This window comes from Anser brachyrhynchus (genome assembly GCF_964034855.1).
Source record: "Anser brachyrhynchus genome assembly, chromosome: 5".
In the NCBI taxonomy this organism is placed as follows: domain Eukaryota; kingdom Metazoa; phylum Chordata; class Aves; order Anseriformes; family Anatidae; genus Anser; species Anser brachyrhynchus.
In genome coordinates, this window is record NC_137699.1 from 65,517,758 (window position 1) to 65,538,522 (window position 20,765).

A 20,765-nucleotide genomic window follows, 5' to 3' on the forward strand; every position below is an offset into this window, starting at 1 on the left:
ATGGCTTTTCTTCAGCCCCATGCTAACAACACGAGACCTGTTTTATCCTAACTTCCATTTGTCTGTTACCCTTCACAAGAGTTGGTAGCTGCAGAGCAGGTTCTACTGTTTCCTTGTGGTTCTTTTTCCTTCTTTCTTTTTTTTTTTTTTTTAAACCCCCTTCTGTTTAGCCTCTGATTTTGCCGTTTTTGTTTGTTTCCCCCCTGGAAAAATGTGTCAACCCTGTTCCCAGCGTGCCTGTGGTGATGGAGATCAGAGTGCAGGTGGGGCTGGGTACCACGACTCAGCATGGTCTGCTCGTTCTCCAGCTGGATTCTCTTCTGCACAGGACACCTGGAAGTGACAGTTCCCCCTGTTTCTCTGCAGCACCCAAATTACCTAGAGAACAATTACATACTTTTCCTGTGCAAAGTCTTAGGTCTCATTTAAAAATATATATATTTTTTCCTCCCCTTGTGGTGTTATTCCTCAGTGATTTATTTATCTTCCATGTCCTGCTTTCTCTGTTGCTCATCTTCTGCATTTCCCCATCCATTTGGAGGGGTGTACCCCATGCCTGCAGTACCAATAACTCCTCGCAGGTTACAAGTTAGGAAGCTTCCTCTGCTTTGTGTGGGAGTATTTCCCGTTTCCTTTTGTTCTGCTTACTCACGGCATTTCCCCTGCGTTTTGCTCAGTCAAATGTGCCTCCTTCCTTGTGTCTTGCCGCACTGATTTTTTTTCTTTGTCTTTCTTTCTCTCAGCAGCTTTTGGTGTGGCAGCAAAACCAGTAATATGTGATTGTGGCACCCATGGCTCCCATTTTCCTGGCTGATCTCCAACCAGTTTGCCCCTTTCCTAACCATGAGCAGGCATTGCAGTAAGGTATCAAAGCACTGACAGGGCATCGGGCCGGGGTGGCTCAACCTCTGAGCAGGGCGGGCTGCTCCACAGGGTCTTAACATCTCCTTGATGTGCGTGGGGATGCTCAGAGTTATCCAGTGCTGCCCCACTGTTGGAGACGGGAACTGGAGCATAACCAGCTCACAAGGTGAGCATCTGCTGGCTCAAGATCTTTTCAGGATCTATTTTGCCTTTTCTCCAGTATAGGATGCGGTGTGGTCTGAGAAAGTCCCTGCTGCAAAAGCTGCCAGCCTGTATGATTTTTCAGGTGCATCTCTGAAATATTGCTGCTCTTGGGAGCTTTCGCTGCTTCATGTTTGCAGCTCCCTGTCTGTGCTATTTTGAGAAGTTCAGATGACCGCTGCTGGTACTAGACATCTGTATACTTGGCAGTATTTAGATCCGTTTTCATCTGTGCCTGGCAAAGAGCGCTGCAGCTATCCCTGTGCCGAAGGCAGAGGCTGCCTGTGGAGTCGGGCCCCCCTGCCCCAGCTGTCCCAGGCAGGGGGTGGCAGGGCAGAGTCTGGCCCTCGGTAGGAGGGGTGGCGAGAGCTTCACCACAGGCTACAGCACCTCAGGCCCAAAGGGTTTTTAAAGTCACCGAGGTGTTGTTTCCTTCAGGAATGCCAGCTAAAATGGTTTGCAAGGCTAATATCCGCTTTTAAAAGTGACTTTGGCACCAAGGCTTTTTTTTTAACCTCTCCTATGGAGGCAGGCTGAGGGAGCTGGGAGGTGTTTGGCCTGGAGAAGGGAAGGCGCCGGGGAGACCTCACAGCGGCCTGCCAGTGCCTGAAGGGGCTGCAGGAAAGCTGGGGAGGGACTCTGTGTCAGAGGGTACAGTGATAGGACAAGGACAGTAAAAAGGGTACGTTCAGATTAGACATTAGGAAGAAGTTCTTCCCTCAGAGGGCGGTGAGGCCCTGGCGCAGGCTGCCCCGAGGAGCTGTGGCTGCCCCATCCCTGGCAGTGCCCAAGGCCAGGCTGGATGGGGCTGGGGGCAGGGGGCCCTGCCCATGGCAGGGGGCTGGAGCCGGGTGGGCTGTGAGGTCCCTTCCAACCTGAGCCACTCTGTGATTCTATGAAATTGGCTTGTAAGCACCTGTAAATCCTTAGCCTGCGTTTCCCCTTGTTGGGAAGCTGTTCGCAGAGAGGAGCGCTGAGCAGATCCCCAGCCCTGTGTAAGGCGAGCATCTGGGCAGGGACGTCCTGTGCACAGCTCCCACCTGGAGCCCTCTGAGAAACCCTGCCTCCCAGCCAGGACAGTGCTTGAAGGATAATCAGCTAATTAGGACTTCAAATGATGGGCAATCTGCTCCATATTAGGTGAGCTGCTTTACTGCTTAATTAACTTTATTCCTACTCTGGCTTTGTTCAGTTTCACCTTCCAGCCTTTGGCTCTCATTATGACATTTTTTTTGCTAAGTTAAAGAGCTGTCTGGTCTCAGAATCACTTCCCCATGATGATACTAAAGACTGCAATGAAGCCGGCTGTTACTCTTCCTTTGGATAAATTATGGAGGTCAAGTGCCTGTAGCCTCTCGCTCTGCACAAAACTGGCAGCGCAGGCTTTGAATCACTCTGGGGAGTCTCTGAGCTTTGTCCGATCGCTGTCTGGTGGCCGGAGATGGGTGTGTGGTGTTGGTGCAGCCCCCCCAACCCTGATCACATCCCTCCACTGCCTTGCAGCCCCATGTCCCGCCTGACGGGCGCCGGTGGTTGGCACTCGCCGTAGTGCTTCGCTTCTTCCGAGGATCGCAGCTCCCTGGAAAAGCAGTGTCGTGAATAAACATCATGAATAATTTTCCGAGAAAAGCATAACTTTATCACTGACTGTAAGGAGAGGGGCAGGATGAGCACACTGATTAGAATATTTATGCAAACCAGTCTTGATGAGATCCATCTTGACAAAATAGTCACAGGTCGATCCATTTTAATTTCGTGTAAATGCCATGTTTTGCAGAGCAGCTCAGTGCAGTTAATTGCAGGCACTGACCTGCGTCCTTTGGCTGTGCAAAGCCCCTCCCCGACTGGAGGGTGCAAGGGTCCCTTCCCTTCACAGGAGCAGCCCGATGACAGTGCCAGCCCTCAGACTCGGTGGCATCGGGTGTGACAGTTGTCCTCATCAGGCTTCAGAAAGCTTTTCTGACAACAGTGCTTGGGCTTGTGCCTCCGGTGGGCATGGGGACATGGTGGAAGATTGGTTCATTCTGTCCTCTGACGGGCTGCCATCACTTCGGGTTACTTCTAGCCTTTGGCTCACCCAACCCTGTGAGGTCGGCAGGCACATTTGGGTTGTGCTAGTCAGGGATGGCCCTCAACGAAGGCCTGAGAAGCTCTGGGCAGATGCGGTGTCCGCGGGACGGAGCAGTGCGGTGGCAGAGCTGCGGTGCTGGGCTGCCTCGGTGGCCGTTTCCCTCCTTGTGCCATGGTGCCAGTGGCCAGCACCGGGCTGGCGTCGGCTTTGGAAAAGCAGTTCAGTGCATCCTCCTGCAGGCAGAGCCCCTGCTTTGGTTCTCCAAGCATAAATGCAGGTTACGTACACAAGTGCATTTTAATAAAATTAATCATGAACACATGAGTAGGTGTTGGCTGGGTGAGGAACAGACGTAACTGGCAGGGACTGGGCAGGCTGAGCGCTTCGGCGGCTGTCTGCGCCAGCCGTGTCTGTCACCGTCTGCTGTCCTGAGAGGAGCAGACATGGTTGCTGTTCCTGCCACGCGTGTGGTGAGGGGGATTCCTTTCTGCAAGGAAAGGCCCTTGAGTAGCACAAAGGGGCAGCCCTGAATGGTGCCTGCTTTTCAACTGCTCTTCTGTGGTTTTGGATATTTTTTTCCTAAAACCAACAAACAAAGCCAAAAAAACAATATAAAAACTACTGTAAATTTTTAGACCTGTTTTGTCCTTGGTTTCAAGAAAATCTTGTATTTAGGATTAGAGCTGATTATATGTTTTAGGGAGAATAATCATTTTATTGCCTTGACTTTGTCACCTTTTTGATTAAATTATACTTATTTTTTTGCTCTCCTTGATTTATTTTCTTTCTATTCTTTGGACCTATTCTTAGGTTGTTGTTGTTCTGAGTAATACATAGAGCACTTCATATTCTGGTAGTGCCAGGGGTCCCAATCAAGGTCAAGGTCTGACAATGAGAGAAAATCCATGGTTTGAGCAATCTGCAGATAAAGATATGAAGAAAAGCAATTTTAATTTGGAAGTACACAAGAGCAGTGAGCATGAAAGGTGATTGCCTCTGCATTTCGGGTACTCAGTCACTGGAGCTAAGCACACAGAAACAAATACGGACAGGTGACTACTTGTGAGAGGGGCAGCAGGATGGAGGTGATGAACTGCCCGTGTCACCGCTGGCCGCTGCAGTGCTCCTCGCGCTCGCTGCCGTCGGTTCCGTGCCTTGGCAGGACAGCGGTGCAGGCCGTCACCAAACACAGGCAGCTCCCATCTGCTGGCAGAAGCCCACCTCTGCACCAGCCCAACCTTGCCTTTGGTTCAGGAATTCCCTGCCCTGCGGACCACAGGAGGTGCAGGAGGGGCGGTTTCTCCGAAGGCTTCCCCTTGCAGCCCTGAAGCCCGTGGAGCCGTCCGCTTCTCATCTCCAGGGCCGCTCCTCTGGCCCTGCCAGCAGGAGAGAGCAGCTTGCGAGCCCAGTCTGCTGGTGGTGCCTCTGCAATTTCTGCCGTGTACATGTTTATGAAAGCAGCGTATTCCTGGTCCTTGTAACGTATGCTTTAAATGGGCACAGTAATAGAGAAATGGCCAACAAGCGAGACACAATATAAATAGCTGAGCAGATCTGCAAGGAAAAAAAAAAAAAGATATATATACCTTGTTTTCTCTCCAAAATAAATCAGCTGAGAAAATGCTGAGTCAAAGACCACTTTTAGCAAGCATCCTTATTTCTGTTCAAGAGATATATTGCTTGTATGTTAATTGGGCCTCTAATTGTTCTCTCTGTGCTGCTGTGTCTGCCTTTCGAATTCTGCTGGTTGCGCTGCCTGCCAGTGCTTTGCCTTTTTAAGCCTTTCTTTTAATAGCAGATAAAAAAGGCTTAAAGCGTTCAATGTGTCCAGAAGAGCTATGCTGTGCACCAGCAGCTGACCACTCCGTCACAGGCAGGGTTTCCAGCCCGTTTTGGGACATTCTTCTGTCAGGTGTTTGGAATTATCATTCTGTGTTACCTTCCATCACGGTTTTACAGAGATAGAAAAGATCATTAATTTCAGTGTGGCACTAGGATTCCCCATACATCTTTAGCTATATACTGAAGCAGAATAGAGCTTGGCAGGAATTTAGTTCCATGCTAATTAAGATTAAAAGTGGAAGTGGTCCATTACAGGGAAAGCAACCCTTAATGAAAATCTAGGAGGAGTTGTGAATGCAGGCAAAAGATCATTTTCCTTCAGGAACCAGAAGAAATGCAGTGCATGCCTAACAGCACGTCACTTTTTCTGTGTGATATCTATGACTAATCTTGGAAATGAGACCTACGTGCACAGGACTTGCCGGTCAGTCCACTGTGTGCAGCCTGGGTTGACAATTTTGTGTGTTCTTTGGCTTCTCAGATCCTCTAGAGATTTTCACAGCAAACTCAAGGTGTTGGTTTTGGGGTGGCGGGAAGTGTAGCAGCAGACTTAGCAGAAGGTTGCACGATTCATCTCCCAGAAAAAAAAATATGGAGTTTAAGCTCAAAGAAGGTAAATAGGGGTTTATCTTGGTTGGAAGTGTTGGTTTAAGTCTCCACGGGTAGCTGACCAGCTGAAGTTTGCTCCAGCTCTCCACTGAATGTTGGCTGTGGTTGGATATGGTTTGTGCTAAATGGAGAGGCTTTCTGCTGTGCTGTCTTTGATATTAAGCGCAGTATGGATCTCTCTGTTGGGCCTAATTTTGCCTGTCATACACACCTTCATGTGGCTAGAGAGAGAGGGAAGCAGTGGAGGTAACTCCTGGATGGCGCTGCCTGGCAGGTCTTGCCTCCAGAAGCAGGATTTTCAGTGGCATGGCCTTGGGAGCTCAAAGTATGTGACAACCATGCTAAAACCAGGGGAACTGTGTGTGAGGGTCTCTGCAGAAGTTGTTCATAGGATGTTTGGGATTATCTCAAAGACGAAAGGAAATCTGTTTGCAGTGTGATTCAGAGAGATGAGGAGGAAAGAGATCGGTGCGTTTAGACAAGGCACTTGGACTTCTCAGAGGAATGGAGAAGGCTGATGGGTTGTGGTTGGTTGCTGCGGTGTGTGCTATACCATCAGCTGTGTCCGTCTTTCTGTGAGTATCCAAATTGCAATAAGAAAAGGCTATGCACCAGTCCTATGGTCTCTGAAGTTAGACACGGTTTCTTTGTTGTGTACTGTGCTCTGTTTGAGCTCAAAGTGAATTTGCAAAGATCTAGTTAAGCAAGGTAGGTTTCCATAAAAACAAATCTGTGCTTTCAAGTGAAGTCACATTCTGGAGAGCAGGATCTATTTTTCTGCCTCCGTAAATTTCTGGATTCATTTACCCCTTGCAAACGAAGCCCTTTGTGTCTCCCAGCAGGCACCGGAGGCATGGCCGGGTTGCTCCAGAAGAGCTCACCCAGCTCCTGAGAGCTGCAGCGCAGGCGGGCCCCACGCCGCTGCCCCAGCCGAGGAGTCTTTCCCCGGTCCTGTTGTTACTGGTTCCCAGTTAACCACGGCATCAAGCACTGCCTTTGCAGCTGTCTGAGGGCTGGATTTCGGTGTGTGCCCTCCTCACCGGGGCAGCCGGGTATTTATTTCTTTCTTCACTCTGGAAGGGCGCTTGGCAGGAAGCCCGCGGCCCCAGGTGCTGCGGGGAGGCAGGGACCGGCAGCTGCTGTCATTGCCAGCCTTGCTGAGACCATTCCCTGGTGTCGTGGTCCCGGGGTGCTTTTGTTCCCCTTGGCCTTCAGCTGCCTCGGTCTGAGGGTTTTGCAACAGCAGGCGGTGCTCCAGGAGGGCAGGACCCCAAAACCAACACCTCAAAGTCACGCTTCTGTTATCGTACCTGTCTGCAGCTTCTGCAAGGAGTTACGCCAGATTTCCTCTGTGATGGGTCACCTACCTGCGGATTCAGGCTTCTCCGGTGTTCAAGAAAACTCATCAACAAAAATAGAAAATGCAGCTTTCACCTTCCCACAGACCTGGTGCAGCAAAGAAACTGTTCTCACAGGCGCTTTAGGATATTTTCTGCTGGGAATATTTTGTTCCAAGCTGCACAAGAGTGCTCCACTGAAGAACAAATCATGTTATTAGACTTGCACTTTAATCTTCCCTTTGGGAACACAGAGCTTCCTAATGTAATCTTGATGGTACCAAAAAGCATTATTATAATTTTAATGCACATAACAAATTACCATTGTCCCCTATTTGCAAAGGTGAAGGAAGATATCTTTCATGCATACGCTAGAATGAACGTAGGAAATTCTGTTCTTGTTTATCCTTGCTCAGATATAGCCTCGCTGCAGTGAAACCTGTTTTTTAAAGTAGATGTTCTCTGGATGATCACCCCAAAGCATCAACTTAAAATATGTCCCTACAGGTTAATTGGGGTGCATCATCCTGGACTGCAGCACACAGGCAGCTCACGCGGTGTTCCCCGGCGGTGCTGAGCAGCCCCACCTGCACCGAACCGAGCCCACCTGGGTGCTGCTGCTCTGATCCTGCCCTGCCCGCCGAGCACCCGCCTGCCTCCGCTTCCCCTCCCTGCTGGCAGGAAGCCGTGGGACTGGGAGATCCAAAGCCTCTGCTGCCCCCTTGGCCCCACAGAGCCCGGCCCCAAGCTGCTGGGTGCCGGCCGCACCGCGGTGCGGGGCTGTTTGTGGCCATGGCGCTGTGTGGGAAGGGCGCTGGAGCAGGACGGGGGCAGCAGGGGTTCTGCTTCTCCCTTGGGACGACTGCAAATGGTCACAGTGTGGCAAAACCTCCAGGAGGAGGTTGTTCATGGGCAGATGATGGTAACCCACACCACCCACACCCCAAGGCGTAAGTTATTTTCATATTGTAGGTCCATGAGGAACAAATGAGAGGAAAGGATGCCCAGGAACTCCTTCTATCAGTACAGAAATACCTCACCGAGAGAGGAAAATGTCTGTACTTTACATGATATTATTCCGTGCAGTTACCATAAACATCACGTAATCTCTGGTGGGTACGTAAAGAAGTACCTTGTAAAAGGTCTGGCTTTGAAAATGTGCTGACGTACAGCTCCTGCGCGGCTGAGGCAGCAGTCCAGCTGGGGACCGGCGTGGAGCTTTGCTTCTCGTTCCACCTTTTTTAGGCTATGTTTATGGTGAATCTAAGCTGCAGGACAGTTACCTGGAAAGCTCTGTGCACTATTTCTATTTTTAAAGGCTCATATAACTGCACTAAACATGCTGGATTTTAGCTTTTGTTGCTTTGCTGTCCTTAGACATTCTCTGTGAAAACTGGCATGCGTAAGGGAAGGAGTGGAAAGAGAGAGGGCCCAGGTGGGTTCGTGCTGCCATCAGATCTATGCAACCTCTTTCAGTTAACATGACAAAATTGTGCCGTGTTCTACCAGGAGCCAAAGGAAAGGGAAGGACAAAAATGCCTAAATTATTGAACTACAAAAGGATGGGTAAGTGCATGCTGAGGCTTACTCGTGCTCACTCCTCTTTCTTCAATAATGTCTATGCAGAAGGAGGGGAGAAGAAAGCAATGGTCAAACTATGTTGTGCAAATAATTCACACTCCTATCAAGAAATGGATGGGAATTTTATAAAGATCCAGCTATGAAATATGACCTTATTTAGTCTTGATTTTGGCAGTATCTGCCACCTTCAAGTGGGAAATCTACATATTCAGCTACGACTTCGGTATTCAGATTTGTTCAAGCTTTTTTAATGAGCAAAGTCCCCAAAACCAAATGTCCTGTCAAAGAGATGCTTTTTGTAGAAAATTACAGGTGGCCTTTTTTTTTTTTTTTTTAAGAAAATATGTATCACAAAGCTTCCCCCCCCACCCCAGTGCCCTACATATGAGATATGCTTTGGGATGGGAATTTGAAATGTGGAGTAGCTCCAACCTGAAGTGAGGGATGTTCACAGAGAGCGTAACAGGTAGTTTCTCAGCTGAAGACATTTTAAAGCAAATATAAATGTTCTGTAAGTTATGCACTATTTCAAGCAGCCTGTGATTTTAAAAGCTTATATGGTCCAGAAAATTGTCTATTTGTGGTCCTGTGATTTATTAACCTACAGTTACAGCAGACTGAGGATATTTGTGGGTCAGTTCTGGATATCTCTTGGTATCCTGGAGAGCATCTCCCTCCTTGTCTGTCGTTGCTGGGAGGAAGAGGAACGTGCTCCCCATGCACGATGGGAGGAAAGGGGCCCGCAGAGACATGCTTTCTGGAGTGTCCCGTAGGTTGTGAAATACGTCCTGTAGGTTGTGAAATCCCTTGTTCTGCATTGCTGTAGTTGCTGCTGCCTGGACAGACAAAGCCTGGTTAGAAACGTCGTGGAGCAGATGGGGAGCACAGTGCCCCTCAGGTGAGGATGCTCAGACCTGGTGCTGTGCAGGAGCCACGGTTAAAGCTAGCACGTGGCCACCAGCAGAGGTGCCTACCGGCTCCCTTGCATGCAGGCAGGGACAGGACCTTGCCATTGCTCCTCATCCTCGGGGCGTTGTCTGTCTTCCTGGGTGACATCCACAGAAAGAGTGTGCAGAGGGTCGATGGAGAGAGGCGAGCTCGTCCGTGAAACGATGCAGCAGACAGCCTGGCTGCGGGTGCTCTGGACCCCCTGGAAGCAGGCTGCTGGTTTTACACCCGCGGAGGAAGGCAGGGCTTGCCAGGAGGCAGCTTCAGGCACCCACAGGGATCTGGTGCTGAGCGCGACACACGGGCCGTGGCACGGCGATGCTGGGAAGGTTGTCTCGTGCCCTCATCTGTGAGAAGCCAACCCAGCACTTCAGAGCCCTGGTTGGAGTGAAGCAACATTTACGTGAAAGAAAGTTTTGCAAAATAACACTTGTTCAGAAAATTGCTAATGCAGGACAAAGTGGGCCAGCGACTGCCACCTTCAGTGAGCTCTCGCAGCGATACCTCCAGGTCAGGCGATGTTCAGGTGACACACAAGCACGAGCATCCAGCATCACTTGCTGCTGGGAAATGGCAGAGGAGCCGTATGCAGCTTATCTGCCCCGTGCAGGTACGTAAGCACAGCGCGCTGTACGACTGAGCTGAGCAGGGATCGCAATGCCGAAATGCACCGACTCGACCCGGTCTTGCATGGTGCGGTACTACAAAGGTACTCCTGTAATGTATCAGTGAAGTACCCTAGCATGGATTAAAAGTTGCCATAAGGCAGAGCTCAGAAACAAAAGTTTTCAAGGGGGAAACATGTCAGTGAGGGATAATTCTCGGATCGTTACCCATTTTAGGGTTGTTCTGCATTTCGTTTGCCCACCTGGAAGCACACAAACGACATCAGGCAATGAAGGGGAAGTGAGCAAGCTTGCGTGCAGGTATCATGCTGCAGCGAGCTTCAGGAGATCAGCCGGTCCTCTGCCACCTGCGGCAGGGTTAGGTATAATTAAGCCGCGTTTGTCAGATACCAAAACGTGTCAAGTCTGTCTCAAAATTCACAAACGAGAGGTATTCCGCCCCCTCCCTAATTAAGTTCTTCCAGCGTGCAGCTTCAAGGTAATTAAAGCTTTTCCCTAGCAGCCAGCGCGGGCCCCTTCGCGCTGCCCCCGCCGCTCGCCACCTCGCCTCGCGCTGCCCCCTGTGCTCTGTGCGGCCCCGGCGGGCTCCAGCACCCCGGTGTGACCGCAGTCCCCATCCCGTGTGGCTCGGGGCCGTCCCCAAATACGTGTGAGGTGCAGGGCCCGCTCCCAAGTGCAGCGGGCGTGCCAGCAGCCCTGGGGAGAGCCGCAGCACTTCTTGGCACATCTGATGCGCCGTGCCGGCTTCTGCAGGTCCCAGTATATTACTTCGGTGACAGGATGACATTATTAACTCATGTTCGGTTTGTTTTCAGCTGTCATTGTAGCTTCTTTTTTCAATTCTGCTGCCTAGCAGGCGATCCCTATTCTGGTATCTGAATATTTGTTTTTCTCTTATTTGTATGTGCACTTGTCTCTATTGAATTTTGTCTCTTTGATTTCAGACCATTTTCCAATTTATCAAGATCACTTTGAATTCTAATCCTACCCACCAAAGCACTTGTAATCATTCCTATACTGATGTCACTCACAGGTTCCTCACTTGTGTTGCTTAAGTCATTAATATTTAATAGAAGCACAGCCAGTAGGGCCCCTGCTCAATGGTATTCAGTGTGTCTTTCACCAGGAGACTGTTTGTAGCAGATCTTTGGGTGTTTTTGGGTTTCTAATCTGTTCTCACAACCAATTGTTAATGATATAGAAAATGCTTTGATTAACTCAGTATTTCGTGATGAGTTTACATCACTGACAGTAATCTCGAGCTGTTTTCTCTGACGTCTTTCTCCTACTTGATCCTGGGCTGCCATCCGCCTGAAACAAATACTGTAGTCTTGGTCCCAGACATAAAACACATCCAGGCTTTTCTGTGGCAGTCGATGTGCTGCTGCTGTTAATGAATGACTTTATACTTTTCCCCCCACGCTATTTGTAATTCCGGCACCTCAGCCTTTGCATTTTGGGTTCCTCCTTGTCATCCTCAGCTGGCATCCCTGCGTTCGCAGCCCACGTGCCCCCGAGGTGACTGCACGAAGTATAGAGGTGAAGGACGGCAGCGAGGCGAGAGGCACTGCGGTGCGTCCCAGCACAATGCAGGCTTTGCCTGGCACAGCTGGGGCAGCGGGGCGGCGGTGGCAGTGCACACAGGTGTGTCCCACAGCAGGACACCGGCACCAGGCCACGGCGGTGCCACCATGGTACCACGTGCCGAGACGCGGCGTCGGGCAGGGGGGTTCCCCGCGTGGGCACCCTCGCTCCACGCCCATGGGAAGGGTTTGTTTCTTTTTTCCCTTTGCACATAATCCACCAACATTTCTGACTGTTGCAGGGCTTCCTTTCACAGCTGGTCATGAAATTGTAAGATAAGCCTTTAAAAAGCAATGTTTAACCCACATTCAGCGTCGATAGTTGAAATCGGGTTATTTTCATAGAAACCACCTCGTGCTTCCCCCGAGGCTTTCCAGCCCCTAAGTTAGAGACGTGCACGTGCAGCAGCACGAGCCGCAGCCCCTGCTCTGTCGGATGATGCTCATTGCACCTGGCAGAGTGTGCAGTTCCTCTCTCAGACACGAGTCCAACTCTCCAGTATTTCTTTTTATGCTGGACTGAAAAGGAAACTCCTGCTTCCCAAGCGTGTGGGGAATTTTTTCAAGATCTTTGCATCAGAAGCAGCGCACTGTTCAGTGATGGATGAAGTTTAAATGTTAAAGCATGAATTAAACGTGACCACCCTAAAAGTTGAATCTAATTAAAATTTAAGCAGTTGAAATTAAGCTCTTTACTGATGCAACAAGAAGCTAGTGTTACTCTTCTTAGCATTCCCATCTAAATGTGCCAGTTACTCCCACATTATCCACCCCGACACCCTCCCTTATGCTGTGGGGCTAGCTGTGTGTTCGGTGTCTTTCTCCCAGCCAGGTCTTTTCCGTCGTCTCGGCAAGTCGTGTGGCTGGCAGCCGCCTCTCCTGCTGCTGCGGTGGCAGCCTGGTCTTTATTCATCTCCCTGCCTCCTGCGAGCCGTGCAGCAGAGACCAGAAGAGCATGCCTCGCCGCTGCCTCCTGAAGCCGCAGGCACGGGCAGGGCTCAGCCCCGCTGCGGCGCTCCCCGGCCGAGGGTTAGCGCGGCATTGCCCTACGCACAAAACCCTGAGAGAGACGTGGGAGAAGGTTTTGCACGAAATGCAGAGTGTGTTTTAATTATCTGTCGGTGCTGGGCTGTTGGTTCCACACGCTGTGTGCTGACATCAGTGCAGCAAATCCCCACAGCCGGCACCCGAGTTTATTGAGGAGTGCGGTGGTTGGCTCTGATAGCAAAGGTGAATCTGCAGAGAGGTGAAAACTAATCAGTTTTATAACATTCACCTGGGAACGTTAACTAATTTTAGGATGGGTATTTTGCAGAATAAAATGAATAGCTAATGACTTTGCTATTTTAATTACTTTAGGAAAGGTTGCCCGGTAGGTTATCTAACGGAGTTTGCCTGGTTAGGTGAACGTTGCAGCTGAGCTGGGAGAAGTGTTATTATTGCCATCTATCACAAAGTGCACGTGGGGTGACAGGGCAGTCCGTACCCCAGCTTTCATTAACTGCATTTCAGCGCAGCTGAGCCAGCCCCAGCATTATGAGTAACGCCTTCATCTTCAGTGGGGCTGTGAGATCCTCTCCGTGATGCAAAGTACGGACGAGAGAGGCTGGGCTTTGTCGGCAGTCCCCTCAGGTTGTGGACTGCGGCTGTGCAGGGTACGTGCTGTTCTGCTTAGTTCCGATGGCTTTGGGTGCTGCTTGTCCTGCAGGGCAGGAAACTGAAACGTGTGCGTAGTGCCCAGGAAGGAGGTCTTTAAAATCCCTGGAGGTCTTTAAGAGACGTTTAGATGTAGAGCTCAGTGATATGGGTTAGTGGAGGACTTGGTTGGACTGGGTGATCTTGGAGGTCTCTTCCAACCTAGATGGTTCTGTGATTCTGTGAGAGGGCCTTGGCGTGGCTGGAAACTGAAGTTTAAATTCACTCTTCCTTTCTTCCTTTTTTTCCTTTCTTTCTTCTCGTGATGGCACCAAGGCTGTGCTTGGCTCCACAAGACAACAGCGAAGGTGGCTGTGCTGGTGCTGGAGGCTGGGAGGCACCTCAGACATGCTTTTGTACAGCAAAGCTGCTTGTATGTTAGCAATTCACACCCAGTCAGGGGGGTTCCCTGCCAGTGCAATGGTATTCATTTCTAAAATTACTTATGGGACTATTGGAAGCGCAACTTTCACAGCTAGCTTCTAGCTTTTTCCCAGGCTCAGTCACTTTTTAAGTAACAACATCAGTTTGTTTCAGTATGCTTCTGGTCAGCATTCATCTAAGATGACAGCAAAAGGTGATTTTTTTTGTAGTCTATTTCAATTTTTCTCAAGAATTTCAGACAAGTTAAGAACTTCAAGGGAACACTTTATTATGAGAAGCTGGAAGTTAACTCTACAGAAATAAAGTTTAATGGGCTTAAGGCCAGTCTTTTGACATTTTCTGCCTAACTCATAGCTCTGTGCCATGGCCTTTACTCAACTCCCTTGACAAAAGCATTCTAAATAACTCTGGTATGGATTTGCTGCCAATAGCTATTATTTTATCAATTTGGGGGTGTTATTTAACACAGAAAGGGAAATGAAAAATAGGCTTCGTTTTTATCTTTTGGGGAAGGAGGTCATGTTTTGAAAAATTTTGATTTGTGCTTGCCATGAGGTATTTTTACTTCAAAGTCAATAATGCTGGGATGCTTCTGCAGTCTGGAGAGCCATCCTCCTTGCTTTTTCTCCAAAGCATTTAAAATGTGACAGTCTGGATTTGTGTAATTATGCTGCAGCACTGTTAGACTGTACTTTTTACACTTAATCTTATAATCTTATATTGGACACAAGTGAAATTCGGAGTAGATGCAAGCACCTGTTGTCACTGCCGTATTTATAGGCATGTATATACACAGGCGGGCTGGGGAGCCATCGCCTCCCTGAGAGCTGCAGCCCCTGGGGCCGCAGTGTCCCTAGTGGGGCTGGGGCGGTGGGGGGAAGAAAGGGAGGTGTAGCTGGGGGTGCTCAGAGGAAAGAGGCAGGCAGAGGGGGAGAGGCTCAGCATCCTTCCAAAAGGCCCACCAATATGGCATGCGGCCAGTCCTGGGTTTGTCCAGGAGCAAACAGAAATGCGAGCACCTAGAGGCTTCCACGCAAGCCGCAACAAAGGCCGATACGCTCTGGGGCAGCAGGTTTCATGAGGATGAGCCCTTTTCCGAAACCAGCCCTTAGAAGCGCGTGCAGACCTCTGTGATCTGAGGTCCCCGGTCCCGTCACGAGCCCCTGGCTGCCATCACAGCTGCGGGTGCTGGCTGCCCAAGCACACGCGCACAGCCCTGTCCCCACAGGCAGGAGATGCTCGCGGTCTCCTTTACACAACGTCTGCCTGACGAAGCCAGTGGAAATCAGCGCAGTGAAGCGCCAGAGGGGAGCACGTGTGGTATGCCTTGTGCATCCCCAAAAGCTGCCAGCCTAAGCCACTGACCTACTTGGGCAGATTTTTGGAGTTTCATACCTTGAAATATTTATGATTAAATACTTGCTCTGCATCCCTTCCTCCTCTCCCTGCTGCCTGCGCCGTGCTTGTCTGCGTGCTTCACCGTGCTGACGGCTCTCCCGCATCGCAAATCCCCTTGTCTGTTTGATCTGATGTGCTACAGCTGCTTTGCCTGGCGTCGAGCTGTGAGGTGATAAACATCCCTATAAGCTTCCATTAAACTCACCCGCTCCATGAAACCCGCTATCTAAATAGGGCTCCGTATCCACCTGAGCTGTGCAAAGCTCCGAGAGCCCCTTCAGCGGGTAAGAAATCCGTAGTGAGCGCTTTCCCACTCGGGTCAGGTCGGCACCAGGCGGGCGCGGGGCTGGAGGCGACGCAGCCCTGCGGCAGGGCTCTGCTGCCCGCGGCTCCGCGGGGCCGTGTGTGTGCGCTCTGACCCGGGCTGCGCTCCCAAGGAGCTCCCCGTGCCCACTGGCACCCGGCCCGCAGCCCCCTGGCATCCCTCCTGCGGCAAGGGGAGGGGAAGGGAGGTTTCCCACCCCGAGGGAAGGGCCTGGGCTCCTGGCGGTCTGCGTGCCCACAGAGGCGAGATTAAACGGCGCTGCGATGGCAGAAGACCCCAGGGCCAGCAGTCCTCGCGGTGTGGAGCCCTGGCACGCACCGAGCTTGGCGCTCACGGCACCTGCCTGCGGCTGCCCAGCCAGGGGAAGGAATATTTATGTGATTCATGTGAACCAGGCATGGAAACGGCAAAAAAGGGACCTTCACGGGACCCAGCCGCCAAGCGCGCCTGTTGGCCACACATAGTGCGGTGTGCGGCAGTGCTGCCTGCCCCAACGGCCCGGCACAGCCCTGATTGTGTGACTGTGTGTGTGTGTGTGACTGTGTGTGTGTGTGTGACTGCGTGTGTGTGTGTGTGCACATGCGTGCGCCCCGGCCCCAGGCACCCGGGGGGTCTCTCGCGCCCACCAGGGGAGGGGGGCAGTGCTGGCGCGGTGGCTGGGCTTTCTGAAGTGACTGGAATCTCTTTGGACAGGAAAATTCACAGTTTAGATTTACTAATAGCTAATATTTAACATTTTTTGGGGAAAAAATAAGCTTTTCCCACTCTTTAATGTATTAGATCAAAGCTTGCTCATTTTAACTACTCCCTTGATCTTGCATTTTGTCCTTTCGGCTTCAGAGGCAGATTACACAGGCACAGTTCCTGCTCTGGCTTTGAACTCCACCCCGACGCCTCTTGACCGGGATGACAGCACTTGTACAGAGGTGCCCTTGGAGCAGCCCCCCCTTTCCTCAGGGCGATACCCAGCAGAGAGCTGCTGTGGCTGGGAGCCTGCAGCTCCGTGCACCACGTCAGGACGTGGGGATGTAAAAACAAAAGGCAGGGGTTAGCACCTGCTGATGTCCTCTCCGCAGCTGCGTCAGGCTGTGCTTTCTGTCCTGCTCTGTGCTGCTCCAACCAACAGCGCCCGCAGCTGCACGCCGGTGCTGAGCGTGCCGGCACAGCACCACTGCTCAGCACGGGCTCGGGTGCTGGGAGGGGACCCTGCCGGGGTGGGGTGGGCTCAGGGTGCCAGTGCTCGGAGCACCTGGTGGGCAGCACCGCTCCGTCCAGCCTCCACGGCTTTCTCTTGATCCCTTTTACTTCCCTTTTTTTTTGTTTGCTTCACGTAAGCTGCAGGTGCAGGAGCACGTAGGCAATGGGTCGGCACTGCTGAGAGCTCGCCAGGGCTGTGCTCAGGGGTCTCGCTGCAGCACCAGCAGCAGCAGCTCCACGGTCGGGAGCTTGTGTGGGAGGCACCGCAGCCAGCTGCAGAGCCACTGGCTGGCTGGACACTGCAAAGTGCGTCATGGAGGCTAACAACGAAGTATTATTGTCCTCGTCTTCCAAAGGATGCCCTTGTCAGTGTGGGCACCTTGGATGGTAGGAAGGCAAAAATTCATGAGGAGAATGATCAAAGAGCCGTAAGGGCTGATGGGCTTGGCGCTGTGATGAGATCAAATGTTACAGATCAAGGCACCCGTCAGAGAGCCGTGTTCGGGGGAAGCAGCTGTCATCACATCGCTCGTCTGCTCCCTGTGCAGATGCTAAATCCAAGAGACAGCACCAGTATCCGCATCCCTCGTCAGGCACTGCCGGGGCTGTGCCAGGCTGTATCCCTCCGATCAGCCCGAGCACCGAGCCCCTGCGCCTGCCCTGGGCACGTGGCAGGGCATCACCTCCTCCCCTGTCACTGCATTCCCAGAGCCGCAGTGCTGATGCCACGGGGAAGACTTTGAACAGAGGATGTGCTAAGTCTGCCCCTGCAGCTGCACTAACACCTGGTTATCTCCCTAAAGCCACTGCCCCCCACCCCAGCTGTGGCTGGGTTCACCAACTTGTTTTTTCTTCTCTGCTGCCTAGTAAGGTGGAGGAATGCAGGGCAGGCAAGACCCTGGGATGTCTGCATAGGTCCTAGAAGCAGCTTCCTCGCCCAGACCCATCATTGCTCTGAGAGCAGCCTGCCCCTCCAGCCACCGAAATAAGGCTCTGCTCCTTCCAGCCCTGTGCTCGGGAAGGGGCAGGCAGCAGTTTGCACTGGCAGGCTTAGAGTTGTTAGGTGAATGCTTGCACAGAAGAGGTCTATTATTCCTTGAAAGTATCCAAATCTGCTCCATGGACTATCTGTCCCTGTCCTGCTGGAGCCAGCCTCCCTCTGCCTGGGCTCAGCCCTGCGCAGCTGGGCAGCCGCAGGGGTAGTTTGTGCTCAGCCCACATGGGAGCAGCGTGCACCGACTGCTCCAGCCCGTTAGCACAGGACTTTGCACAGCTTGATTAGCTCTAATGAATCAGAGCAGGGCCTGGGTGCATCCCCTGCTAGTGGCTGCACAGGTGTAGGGCGTCATGGCCTTGCATGCACATGGGATGCTGCTGTGCGCTGAGGTTGCTTCCCAGGGACAATGATGCTTCCTCTCTGCCAGCACCCTGGGCACTGGCATTTTACCGACACATTTACTGCAAGGGCAAACTCTGCCTCATCTGCACACTACATCTTTTTTCTTTTTCTCCAGGTTTCTGAGGCAGGCTTGACTCAGCACATTTGTCAATGTCCTGTGACTCCGAATCCATCTTTTTTTTCCCAAAGAGGAGCTGGAGAGGCCAGCCCTCCACCCGCAGTCTGTGCGTGCCCCCAGAAGGGCGCGAGGCCGCTGCTGTCCTCCTGCCCCACACGTCCCCAGAGCCGAGGCACTGCCACCGCGTGGCTCCGTGCCGCTCGCCTGGCACTGCAGCCACGCCACATGAGGATGGGCATCCTCCTCTGCCAGCACCTCTCCCACTGCTGGAGTCGGCACAGATTTCTTTCCTGACACCAGATCTCTTATTTAATCATGCAATATATTTGCCAGTGTACCATTAAGCGTAGATTTGTATATCCTTAAATTAAATTTAGCTACTAGGGCTGAGTTATTTCCTTCCTGATTACCCAGTTGTATGAAACAATAGCCATTAATCTCTCTCCCTTTTGCTGGTGTGCTACTTTTAGAATTTACCGTGCTGAGGGCTTGGAAGAACAGAGCAAACACTTTCATTCTCCTGTAAAAGGATTTCAACATGCCCTTCTCCTGCTTTGTACTCAACCTCTGCAGACTAAAAAGCCCCTTTTCTACAGTTAATTTCTCCTTCACTCTTATCTGCCACTCTGACTTTCATGTGAGTTGATTGAAAATATGGTGCTAAATGCAGCTCTTTCATTTGAACTAATGCAAATTATGCCAAGTCCCAGTGTGTGAATATAAACTTGTTACCATCGTGAAGGAGGGGGCATGATCGTGGTGGGGTGATACTGCTGCAGAGGGGAGAGAAAATAGGAAAGGCTGTTATCCAGTGGAGGTTGTTGGAAGCGGATTTTCTTTTCCCAGGTCTGCGCGCTGCTAGTGGGGAAAAATAACTGTGTAAATTAAGAAAACAGAGACTAGTTTGAGTGGCGAAGCTGTCTTTTCTGCAGTCTGCAGATGGGAAAGCAGCACGGTGCTGGTGCATGGCTGGGTCTGGGATGCATGTGCCAGAGGTGGGTCCCGGCACGCTGGGCACCGCGTCCCCGTGGGTACCCGGCGAGCTCAGGGGCAGCCCTGGGCACCTGGAGGGGCGTGTGGCTGCTTCACGGGCAGCGAGGACGTCTCGGGGAGGGCTAGGGTCTGATGCAGTCTGCTGCTTCAGCCTAGTCTGTGTAGGACATCCGTGGCCTCCCCCTGCACTGTTAATTGCAGTGTTCCCACCAGCAGGTCTGGCAGCACCGGTAAAAGCCCTGGGGTGTGGGAACAGCCCTCAGACCAGGCGCTGCCTTGACCCAAGTGCCTGTTCTGGTGGCAGTCACGGTTTCTCTGCGGCGCTTCCTGTGCTCTACCCCTGGGAAAGGGCTGGTGGGTTAAAGGCGTGCGAGTCACTAAGGGCCCTCCCGGCAGAGCTGACACCCCTGTGTCAGGTGTGTTGGCACTTCTTGCGGCACAGGAGGTGCCCACCTGCCCCCGTGTCACTGTCAGATCCCTCAGAGACCTGCAGCTTCCCAGCCCCGACAGCAGAAAGTCTCAAAAAAAGGCAGAAACAGCCGATGTGAAATAGGACTCAAACAGCTGGATGCTTGGGCTGTGTACGTTGTAATCGAACAGGCTGGGTTGTACTGGTAGTTAATCCAAGGAACGCCACTGACATTTCTGCTTTCATCAAGATGCGCTTTATTGCAAACCTTTATTTACTGCCTCCCCCGGGGCACCCGGCAGCCTTGTGCCCCCACCTGCAGGCACCCTCGGCCCCCAGCACTACCCGTGCAGGCTGGACGGGGGGCTCCTAGCAAAACTCCAGGCTTCTCGCCAGCTTTGCCTTTCCCGAGCCCGTTGCCATGGCTGCGGCGCGGAGCCCGAGCTCTGCGGCTGGCGGCGACCTGCGCTGGTCGCTGGTGCCGGGCCCGGCCCGGAGCTTTCCCCCGGCCCCCTCCCGGCATGGCTCCCCGGGCCGGGGCACACCTTGCCCTGCGCCCCGCCGGCCTGCGGGAGGCCGTGGTGGTCCCTGCAGGCCCCGGGGGGCCGTGGTGGTCCGTGTAGGGCCCGGGGGGGGGGGCCGTGGTGGTCCCTGCAGGCCCCGGGGGGCGCGGGGTTGGGCCCTGCTGGGCAGGATGGGGCCTGTGGGGCTGGCGAACAAACGCCCGGAGCTGTGGGGAGATGCGGGTGGCAGAGCCAGTGCCTTTCAGCACATTCACGCAAATGGCAGTCTGTACAAAATATTCCCTCTTCGGTGCAGGGAAGCAGCTTTTTCTGTTGGTTTTTCTTCTCTCCCCCTTTGCCCACCTTGTCCCCAGTGCTAAAGCGATGCCGTCGCCACAGGACTTCTGCTGCTTGAAGCCGCTCTAAAGCACAGGAGCAGAGCCGTGGGTTTCCTTCATCGCCTGCCAGGAACCACCGCTATCTTCTGAGGCGATTTTGGAAGAGGGGGAGCTGGGGAGGAGAGCAATTAAGTTCCAAAAAATCTGAAGCATGATTTCTTTTTCAGTTTCTCTTTAAATGAAAGGGTTTTACATGTAAAAGGAATTCAAATGGCGTTGTTTGCCTGCTGTTTTGTTTGTCTGTTATGAGAAGAAAAGCTCACCAAGTTGGGCAGAAAGCGGTT